At 43.7% G+C, this 10326-nt stretch overlaps 1 long non-coding RNA gene across 1 annotated transcript; it reads left to right on the forward strand.

Moving 5' to 3' along the window:
• Positions 1–1165: 1165 nt before the first annotated feature.
• Positions 1166–9061, forward strand: LOC146507124 (uncharacterized). Its single transcript, XR_014877220.1, has 2 exons — positions 1166–1431; positions 8396–9061. It is a non-coding gene; the product is annotated as an uncharacterized LOC146507124 (long non-coding RNA).
• The last annotated feature ends 1265 nt before the right edge of the window (positions 9062–10326 follow it).

The following is a 10326-nucleotide window of genomic DNA, read 5'->3' on the forward strand; positions in this document are numbered from 1 at the left end:
GGTTTTGGGGGTGTTTTTGTTGGGCATTTTCCATGGCGTGTGGTTAATTGTTCAGGGAGACTTTTAAGCAGCGTCTGACACATATTCTTTGAGCCTTGAGGGCTTGTGCATAATCAAATAAAAGGCTATAGTGTGGGTTTTTTTTACCAGAGTAAGAGGTCATAGCCAAACCTCCGAGCATGCCCTCACAGCAGTCTGTTGCCCTGTTGTGTCAGTCAGCGGTGCAAGACATTGCTGCCTCTGTATGACACATTATTTGCAAGTTACATGTCCAACATACAGTACCATTGTTACCTTCTTGGTTTCACTGTAACCAACTAGTGTACTGTAGCACCATAAACTGCGTGCCATAGATATGTGAACAGTGTTCATGGAGGCGAGCATATTTGTAATATGTAAGACTTTAAAATAAAATACAAAAGCCACAATTCGAAGGAGGGTTCAGTGAAAATCCAGTCCTATCCTCTCACATCTAAAAAGAAATGATTGGAACCTTGCCATAAACATTTCTGGCACACGTAAACATATTGCTGCAACTGTTTTATTCACCTCCTGCCTTTGTTTTATGCTGAGAAAAAAACAGCTCGGGATTCACATCTCAGCGCCCAGGGGTGTAGATAGAGCCCTGGATAGGGCTGAGTAATCCCCACCTCTATTGGAGCCCATCTGTTTTGGTTTTCATTTTTCTGCATTATTAGTGCTTATTGGTACATGGTCTAGGAGCGTAGCCAGGGTTTTTGAAGTCAAGGAGGAAGGTGATGCCAGGGGCATTAGCCGAAGGAATGGTGACCTTAAGGTCCGACACAAGGCAGCACTCTCACCCTCCGGGAGCCTCTCCCTTGATGTTGGAATCTAAGTCCTGCACTCTCTCCAACCCCAGGCTCCAGGGACATTACAAATTTGCCACATCATCTGACAATTGGGTAATATCTTAAGCATAACATTTTATTATTTGTGCCTTAGTCATAGTGTGCAGAGTCATGCATATTGCAGTTATAATTCTATTAAAAAGTGAAAAGTGGAGCTACATAACTCCCATATGATATGCACTACATAATTAAGGCACAACAAAGTTTTGAATTAGATGTGAATGCCAGTATAGCAGTAGACATGCACACTGATGAAGTTAAAATGTCAGTTTTAGTCTGTGTGATAATCTCACAGGGGTACCATGTGGGTTGGCTCTAAAAGTCAACTCTTATGTTAAAAGCATAGTTAAAAAAAGGCTTTTGATAGTTCCCAACAGCTATTCAGTTATGGGCGTGGCCACTTTGACAGCCAATCACTGTCTGTCCGTCTGCCTCGTTCCAGTAACTGCATTGGATCTCTTCACCATGTGTATGCTTTAGAGCATTTCTATTGGATTACCTGGTTAGCATTATAGCTTGCCCTGTGGTACAGACCATCCAAGAAGTTTGTACTTCAGTTCTGGTGAGGAACGTTCTAGTATTTTATCAGCCTGTTATTGCAGCACTAATTAGCAAACATGTGTGCCTGTACATTTCACCCACACAGTTTATTGATGCAGCTGCTAACCAAGCTGGCTAGCATTAGCTCTCCACCCTCTCATCCGGCTTGTGGTGACTTCTGGCTCTGAAAGTCAGTATAAAAATTTTCAAGGTTGAAGCTTCAAAATGTGGGTTGTAAAACCAAGGGGTGACATCATGGTGCTTACATTCGTCTTTTACCGTGGACTGTCTATTGTCTTTACCTGCCCACACATAAATACATGAACCTCTCAGCTTTGTTTGCGGAGCAATTTTAATGCAATTGTTTAACAAATAATATGGCGGGCTGTGCGGCAGATGTGCTAACTGTGGGGAGTAAAATTCCACTAGGTTATTTGTGCATGTGGTCATTTAGTGTAGCCAAGCAAGTTAACTTTAATCGACTTAAACTTCAACCTTCATGTCCAAATATAGTCACTTTTGGCTCCAAAGATGGCAGCCGTCACAGTGCTTGACTCATATGAGGCCTCGTTTCTCCCTTCAGATGTTTTAAGAAGTAATACTAAGCACTAATAAGGCCTTCAAAGAAATTAAAGTTCAGGCAAATATTCTAATTGTCCACAAAGTAAATTTTGCTTTTATGATCAGTGTACCAGCTCCAGGCTGTGCGGCGGTGTAATAATGCAGATTACAATCCCCATGCTGTCTTTCAACTCTAGCTCTAGCAGAGGATAGTTTATGCTCCCACATTACACTTGTAATTTTGGCATTCTCTTGAGGACTAAATGACAAGCTAGGTCAATCAAATTTCACTCCTATGAAGAGCGATTGGTAATTAGTACTGATATGTTTTCCACATCATCACGTGCGCGGCCAGCTGAAACCTGTGTTTATGATTACTCCTTGTGTTAAGTTACCTTCCGGAAAATAGACACCAGCACAGTTCAAGCAAACCTTTATCCAACAGGGTGTGTCGTGGATGCGCTGTGCATTTGTCAAACTGGGAGCAGAGAATTAAGTTCGTCACTCTGGCAGATAAATGCAGCAATCATATTAAACACATTAGGAGGAAGAGTGTGTGCAGTGCAATACAGTTCAGGTTTCTCGGGCAATTTATTAAGAGAGCCTTAAAAAAAGAAAGAAAGACTTTTACTTGAGTTACTCCTATTCCCAAAGCACGCGTGCATATAAAAGTAATCTGAAAGCTTGTTAAAGTCTGAATTCAGAGTAACTCCTTCGTTCTTGTATGGCTGAAGTCGAAGAGGAGAGGAGGAAGTCTCGCCTGGCTGTTCACAGCAGCTCACACAAACATTACCTCTGGGTGTGGGATACCATGCAGGAAAAGGTGAGCCCAGAGCTGTATATTTAAGCCCTGGATGTTTTGACAGAACTCACCTGTGAGGCTGATAAATCACTCGCAGTGTACACTCAGAGTTGAGCGTGGACAGTAAATCTGAAAGTCAACAGCGAGTGAGGGCTAAACCAAACTGTTAGGAATTTTGTATTTGGCACACCTCCTGTCATGTATACCCTATTTATTATATACCCTTAATGACTCCAATGAGAGGCTTTCTGGAGACCGTCAGTGAGTTAAAAGGCATACGCTTGCTCTCAAAATAGAGCTTGACCCACGTCCTCCACCTAGCTGGTTATAAAAGATGCTTTTCTGTTTGTTTAGATAAATTAAATCCAGCTAATTGCGTAAGATGTTTTTAAAACTGTAAATCAGTATCTACTGAGTGCCATGCTAGCTATTGCACTGAGATCATCTAGTGACCACTGGGCCACATTTGACTCCCACCGTTTGAACATTTGACCCACTGTAACTTAATAATTTGTGTTTTCAGAGGACAGAGGTCAGTGTGACTCTGCCCCAAACTGACCTTTTACATTGTAGCAAGAACCAGCACGATTATCACTACATCATGACAATTATAATCCATAGTGTTACATATGAATATCATTTGTCCGCCCTGTCTTTCTGTCCAATCCCCCTCCCCAGAGACAGCGCTCCTCTAATAGAGTTTTGATGTGGAGAGCATTGATTAGCCTCCCGCTCTCTTCCAGTTAACAGCAGACAATCATCCTTTGTGCGCTGCCCGACCTTTCGGTGTGTTTTTATTATATGGTCTAAAACGGCCCCAAATAAACTGCGGATGAACTGCCTCCTCTTGCTAGCTTTTCAAAAGGTTAGTAAATTTCACCATATGGATTTTTTGGTGTCTCCGCCAAATGTCATGGCTTAATTATTAACTGTGGGGCCATTTTGGAGAGAGATTTGCACTTTTACAATATTGTTGTGCCTGGCGAGGTTAAGTGTTGGGAGTTCAAGGAAGGCCATTGTCCTCCCACTGTTTTAATGAAGATGGATTTAGAGATGAAATGTTGTGTGTAATAAAGACAGCGTGACCTTTAAGTCCTTGCCATAGGAAGCACGCTGATAGCTTGAACGGACAAATAATTAGCTTTAAGACTGTTAGAACAGGTTTCCGCTGATGAATGAGTAAAGATATTTTATCACCAGCTCTTGTAATATGCATCATGACTGATAGCTGTAATGAAATTGTTCACTGAGCGTTCCAATAGATCAGGATCTACGAGCCCTAACTCAAGATTATAACCAGCCACCAACACCAAAGGTCGCGACCTCCCTGTGTGGCCGTTATGAGTAAATATTGATTACACTAGAGTCCGTCGGCTAACTAGAGCCACCCGAGCACAACACAGCCGTGTACTATGGTGTTTTTTTTCTCAAAGTAATATGTGATCTAATCCGAGCCTCAGCCCTGCTTTCGCCCCAGCCGGTTCTTTCTGCTGTGCGTATCAGCATGCGTGCCTTTGCTCCAGGCTCGAGTTTCTCAGAGCTCCTGCTTAGTGCAGTCAGACCTTCGCACGGCGCTGCATTGGAACGGGCTGCCCCGAATCTTGAAGTCAGGGCTTCCTCGGGGGCAGAGGCGTCCCTGCTGCTAAGGAGGCATGTCAGTTTCTGAGTTCACATGTTCCTCATCCCCACCTTTATGCATGTCATCAGACTCGCTGTGCCCGCCTCGGTGAAAGCGCTCTGCTGACTTCCTGTGCTGACAAGCGGGACGTGACGAGCTCCTTGGCGCTGAGCGCTAAGAACCTTGCAGGGCATTGAAATAAAATTAGTAAAACGTTGTTATTTAATGCGTAATGTTGCCAGGTTCGTGATACAGAATATGCAGCAGCTTTCTGTGTTAAACAGGCTCTTTTTGAGAACAGGAAGTGATGTTTGACTAATATGTGGCAGAGATCCCTATGTATTTCAGTAAGCTAGTTTTACCACTGAAAAAGGCAACAACAGGGGTTTTCCTTAGCTACACAACTCTCTACTTCTGTCTATCTACATATATATATATCTTGTTTGTTTCAAAATGTTGAGAACAAAAAGTTATGATTTTTCTGGTGTTAACGTTTTGAATGATTTCAGCACCATGAGGGTGCCAGGCATTGTGGACGTTGTTACCTTCAGCCTTGGCTTGTCTAACCGTTTCTCCCATTTTCCTGTCTTTCTTCCAAGCTTAACTAACCAACTGCTGGCAGTAGCTTTACAGCATGTCAGCACAGGAGGCATTTTTAGTCGCTTTTCTAAGGCCTCCATTCAATGCACATCGGAAGAAACAGATAAGTTTCTATTTTAACCAGTCCAACTGCCTAGAAAACATAGCTGCTCATGTTTAGCACTGCCTTTAACACAGCTGCTCTGGGTCTATTTTCTATGTTTTGCACGTGTACCTGCATCTGTATTATAGGACATTGTTAACCTTGTCAGAGTATTGATGCAATTTGTTCTTTTGAGTCTTCCTTGATATATAATTAAAAAGAGCTCACAAATCCAAACACAAAGGGAGGATTTTGAGCCACTCAGCAGCAGCAGCAGTGGTGTCAACTTTGCAGATTGACAGAATGGCCTCATTTTCTTCTTCGGGTGTTTGGGAACCGGAGGCTCGGGAGAAGGCAGCAAGCCCTGACAAAGAGCTGCCATTGCACAGAAACCTACCCACAAACCCTTGCCTGTGGCTTTCCCTTTGAAGGTGCATGTCTCTTCTTGACATTTCTTGTTGACTCGCCTTGGGAACGTTGAATTCCATCTTCTCGGTCCAAAGTTTGTGTTCAAACTGCGTGAAACGATGCAGAAGATAAAAACCACTTTGTTGCCATTCAACTGAGGGACAAAGTCATTAATCGTCTGAGTACCCAAAACAACGCGCTGGCCGCAGTTTCTAACGTGCTGCCATGACGCCTTGAAGTGAGGAACATCTTTGCACTTTGTAGTGGAAAACACGGATTAGGTCATGCAAAGCTGAGGGTGGTTTTGAAAGATACCCCTGCCTCCTGAATAGCACATCGCTCTGCTTCCTCTGCCGCATGCACACCAGAGCTGACGGGGAACATGGCATATTTGTGTCACTCCAGCAATTGGAACAGAGCAACATTAATAGACCGTGCGGGTTGCAATGCAATTAAAACATAAATATGCAAAGCAGATGAGTTTGCCAATGCTGTGCTGTATGTGAGGAGACAGGTGCCAGCCATCTTTAGTGTTTACAACAAAGATACTCCAGCAAATGGGATCACTGTGATCAGACTGGATTAATTTGCCATGTCTGGGAGCTTGAATTTCAGTATGACTTCAGCCTAGGACAATCTAAAACAGTAAATGATCTCAGCAGGAGGAACCCAGGTCTGAAACAATAAAGTAATGTGAGGCAGATATGAAGAAACTACCCATGTTAATATATCAAAAGATGTTGTAAACTGTCAATGCGCTGTAATGAGCAGAATTACTATTCTTTTACACTCAATGACAAACTAGGACATACATGACTTCAATATCTCTCTTCTCAGTCATCATGTAATTCAAATTAGCTAATGATCATTGCCTGTCTATTAAATCCCTTTGATGTAAGAGGAGGTGCCCAAAACATTCGGCGTGTCTGAACAGACGACTTTGTTAGCTCCGGGGCAGCTGCATCAGAAAGCCGGCGTGTTTCAGATAGTGAAAGCTGACAGAGTCCTGGCTGTTGAGCTGATTCTGGTCTACTGACATGCCCCGTCCTCTCGCAGGGTGCTCACATTCTCTTTCTCGCTCTCGGTGGTCTCGCGTTCATTTCGCCTGATTGAGCGGTCGGTTACAGTTGCGGCGCGGCAAATTCTACACATTTACACAAAATGTCCCTCAAGTAGTGACCGTTCAATAATATAGCCTTTACAGCCAATACCCAAGGACCCGTAGGCCATTAAAGGGGCCATTACCAGTGAAATCCTTGTCTGGTCAAGTGGAGGCAAACTAATGTGTTGCTGTGAGGAAAGGTCCTCATTGTGAGAGTTGCAGAAAGAGCTGCAGGGGGAGATGGGATCAATTGCAAATTAAACTAGTAGCCATACTGTAGCTAGTGTTATTAAACAACAAAGTGTTGGTTCACCATGGTAGCTCCTTCAAAATTACATCTGAAGCCATTACAAAAAAATAAGAAGTTCTAATTAACTTCACGAGTCACTGGTTTGTTTGGAACGCTTCCGACATTTTCATATGTATGATGAATATGCTCAAAAAGTAAGATTTACCCAGTAGCTCATATGCACTCTGAAGTTTGGGGAACAAACACCGAGGCTTGGGTTGACAGCTGCTGACAGCCAAACTGAATTAGATCAATTCAGTTTGATTAAAAAAACAAACCTTGCTGAAAATTCTTGCAGATGTGTGAAAATGTGCGATCATCTAAACTGCTCCCATTCTACCCGCTTGATAAACTGGACAAGCTCCTGATTTGAATTGCTGCGTTACATGATTATGCAGCAAGTGATTCCTCGTACAATCAGCCATTCAGACAAGCTGTAGCTGCCGGTAGTTTGTGACGAGTTTAATTCTAGACTTCCACATCTGTTTTTGTTTTCCTTCGGGTTTAAACTGTCTATCATGGCGCAGTTTTCCAAAATTTGCTGGGTGTTTCTCGACGAACCCACACAAAATTTCTCCAGCTCCGGTAATAAATTTGCTTTCATATTTCATCTGCGGTTACCCATATATGCATTAGCTTTTCTTCTACTTATGTTTTCAATAAATATCTAAATGCCACTTTTGGTTTGGTTTTTTTTGTTATTCCTCTACTGCATGAGCTTCTGCTCAGCTAATAATTGAGGCTTTCAAATGTAGCCTGTTTCCAAAGTGACATAATCAAAATGAGCACCGTGCACTAGAAAAAAACTGTCTACAAACTAAACAGCATGTAGGTGTGTTAACACTCATACTTTTGTAGAGTGAAGCAAAATTTTTTACTTGGAGGGGGAGGACCTTGTGTCTTGGATTAATTAAGATGAGGAACTCCCACTTTGCGGAGCTTAGCGTGTGCGGGGCGATGTTTTCTTCAGTCTTTTCCACAGGGATAGGTTTGCACTCATCTTTGATAGTTAACCCTATGTGACCCCTCCCTAGAGCCAGTCCCACTCCCACTTCACTGCTCCTGCTTCTCATTAGAGCCTGTCCACTAGTCTGACTCGGCCTAAGTAGGCCGACACCCAGGCCACTGACCCACTGGTTCCTCCCAAAGACATAAAAATGTGTGTGTATGTGTGTGTGTGTGTGAGTGAGTGTGTGAGTATGCTGAGCTATGACTGCGTGGGCTCTCAAGAAGGCTTATCAGTTATTAAGTTGTCAGTTTAATTCAGACATGAAATAAAACTCAATTTACTGTCAGATTAGTATGTATGCATGAATATTTTACTGTGAAATTCCACTAACTTAACAGTTTATTTTGGCAACATTGGAGGTAATATGTTACTGCTCTGTCTGAAAAATACCGATTTGTCAAAATCAGTGAACCAAACGGAGCGGCAATGAATTGATTTAAATTCCTCCAATGCCACATTTTTGTCTGTCGCGAAAGCATCAACGGATAAAAATGTTGTTTGTGCGTTCATTTCAGGTACTTTCTGCATGCAGACGGAATCAGGCAAGATCCGAGTGTTTTGATGAACATATTTTACAGCAGAGGCGACAGAGCTGAAACTGCAGCTGAGTCATTATCCTGTATCGTTGGCTATCTCAGAGGATGATGAGACATGAATTTGTCTGACCTACACAGGGCAGCACAAAGGACTGAATTCAAAGCAGGGCACCCGGGGGCCAAGCTGGCGGCAGGCCCAGCTGAGGAGCACCAGCCAGTCACCACCTGCATACTGCTGCTCGCCCAGTCCCCCCCCCCCCCTCCCCCGAACATCACCACCACCCACTGTCCATCCCCTCCTCCAGCGACCAACCCCTCCTCCTCCTCCAACCCGCTCTGACAAGCCTCATCTGCATCCTGGTCATATCCTTCTCCCACTCTTAATATCTCCCCGGTCCATCTCAGCTGTCCATCAAATTCTATGTGAAGGCAACAGTGTGGCCTCAGCTGTGAACACCCTTTTCATTCTGTCGCCGTGCTGCAGTCCAGCCGATTTTTGAGATAAAGCAGCAATCGAACGAACTTAAATGCCAAACGTGTTTGACGTCTGAAAATGAGAATTAGGTTTTGGAGGCCAATGCTGCCCTTTTGTTTCATTCTACAGTACTGTATAATTGCTGTTTGGACAAAAGGGAAGGGGGGGGGGGGGGGGGGGGGGGAAGAATCGACCCTGGTGCTTTTACGTGGTAAAACTTGGTATAGAAAGATCACAGTACTTAGAGGTGATATAATTACTGTGTCTTATCTCATCAGTGCTCCCAGAAACATACAATCTCGAACAATTATGTCACTCAAAAAGATGTAAGATGCTGTAGGACAGAAAGTCAGGTTTCCAATTTCACAGGTCAGCGAAATGATGGCCGTCGTCATGTTCCAAATTGAGTTTTAGACTTCATTCAGCTGCTCAATCCATATAAATGTTTTTTTTTTTAATCCATGTCACAGAGTTATCAATAAGAGTTTGATTATTTGCCTTAAACCTTGTGTTCACCCTCAGAAGAAGTGTCTCTGCTGCCTCAACAGTCACCAGTGTGGTTCTCTCTTAGTTCAATACTGCCCCCTGGAAAATAGTCTGTGTACTGCATGCAGCAAAACTGGATGAGGACGTAAAAAGATGGCAGCCCCCTGGACTTATCATTTAGTCCTCTTATCAGCCTCCAGTGAAGTTGTGGGCTTCCAAAGCTTGGCATTGGACCACTGTGACACTGTAGGACACAGTGATAATGATAATGATGTCAAGATGTCTGTTGGACCACACACACACACACACACACACACAAACATATTAATTGCCAGGATTATTATTAATAACTGCGGTGGCGATATCATTATTATTAGCGTACCTGCTAGTAACAACAGCTCTCTTCTTCTCCTCTGTTTTTTCTGTCACAGTCAATCCCAGTTTAAATTTTCACCTTTATCGTGATCACTGTTTGCAATTCATTTCCCGTCAAACTCGGATGTCACAGCCTGGCTGACCCTTGCCCTTGAGCAAAACTAATATCAAAACAGCGAGCTGTGAGAACAACTGAGCCAGACAGGGAACACTGGGATGCCACTGCCAGACAATAGGAGGGTGAGAAGGAGGATGGTAGAAATTCTCCTCCCAGCTGTAGACCTCGTCGAACCCCGAATCTGAATTCCTGAGCTGTTCTGGAGGAGCCCCGAGGGCTGGCAGAACGGCGTGGCGCGTTATGGGAGTCTGTCCTTTCTCTGTGAGCCCAGGCAGGGGATTCGGTGAGGAAGGTGGGGGTGTTTGATAACACTGCATTTTTGACCCCCTCTCGTTCTTGCTGTCTCTTCTGCAGCGTCGGATTCACGCAGAGACACCGGCAATCCTTTAGACCTGTCTCTTAGATTCATGCCAAGACTAATTCACTGGCTCATCGTGGGCGACAGTGTTTGAAACC

The sequence above is a fragment of the Neolamprologus multifasciatus genome, chromosome 12, assembly GCF_963576455.1.
Source record: "Neolamprologus multifasciatus chromosome 12, fNeoMul1.2, whole genome shotgun sequence".
NCBI classification, from domain to species: Eukaryota; Metazoa; Chordata; class Actinopteri; order Cichliformes; family Cichlidae; genus Neolamprologus; species Neolamprologus multifasciatus.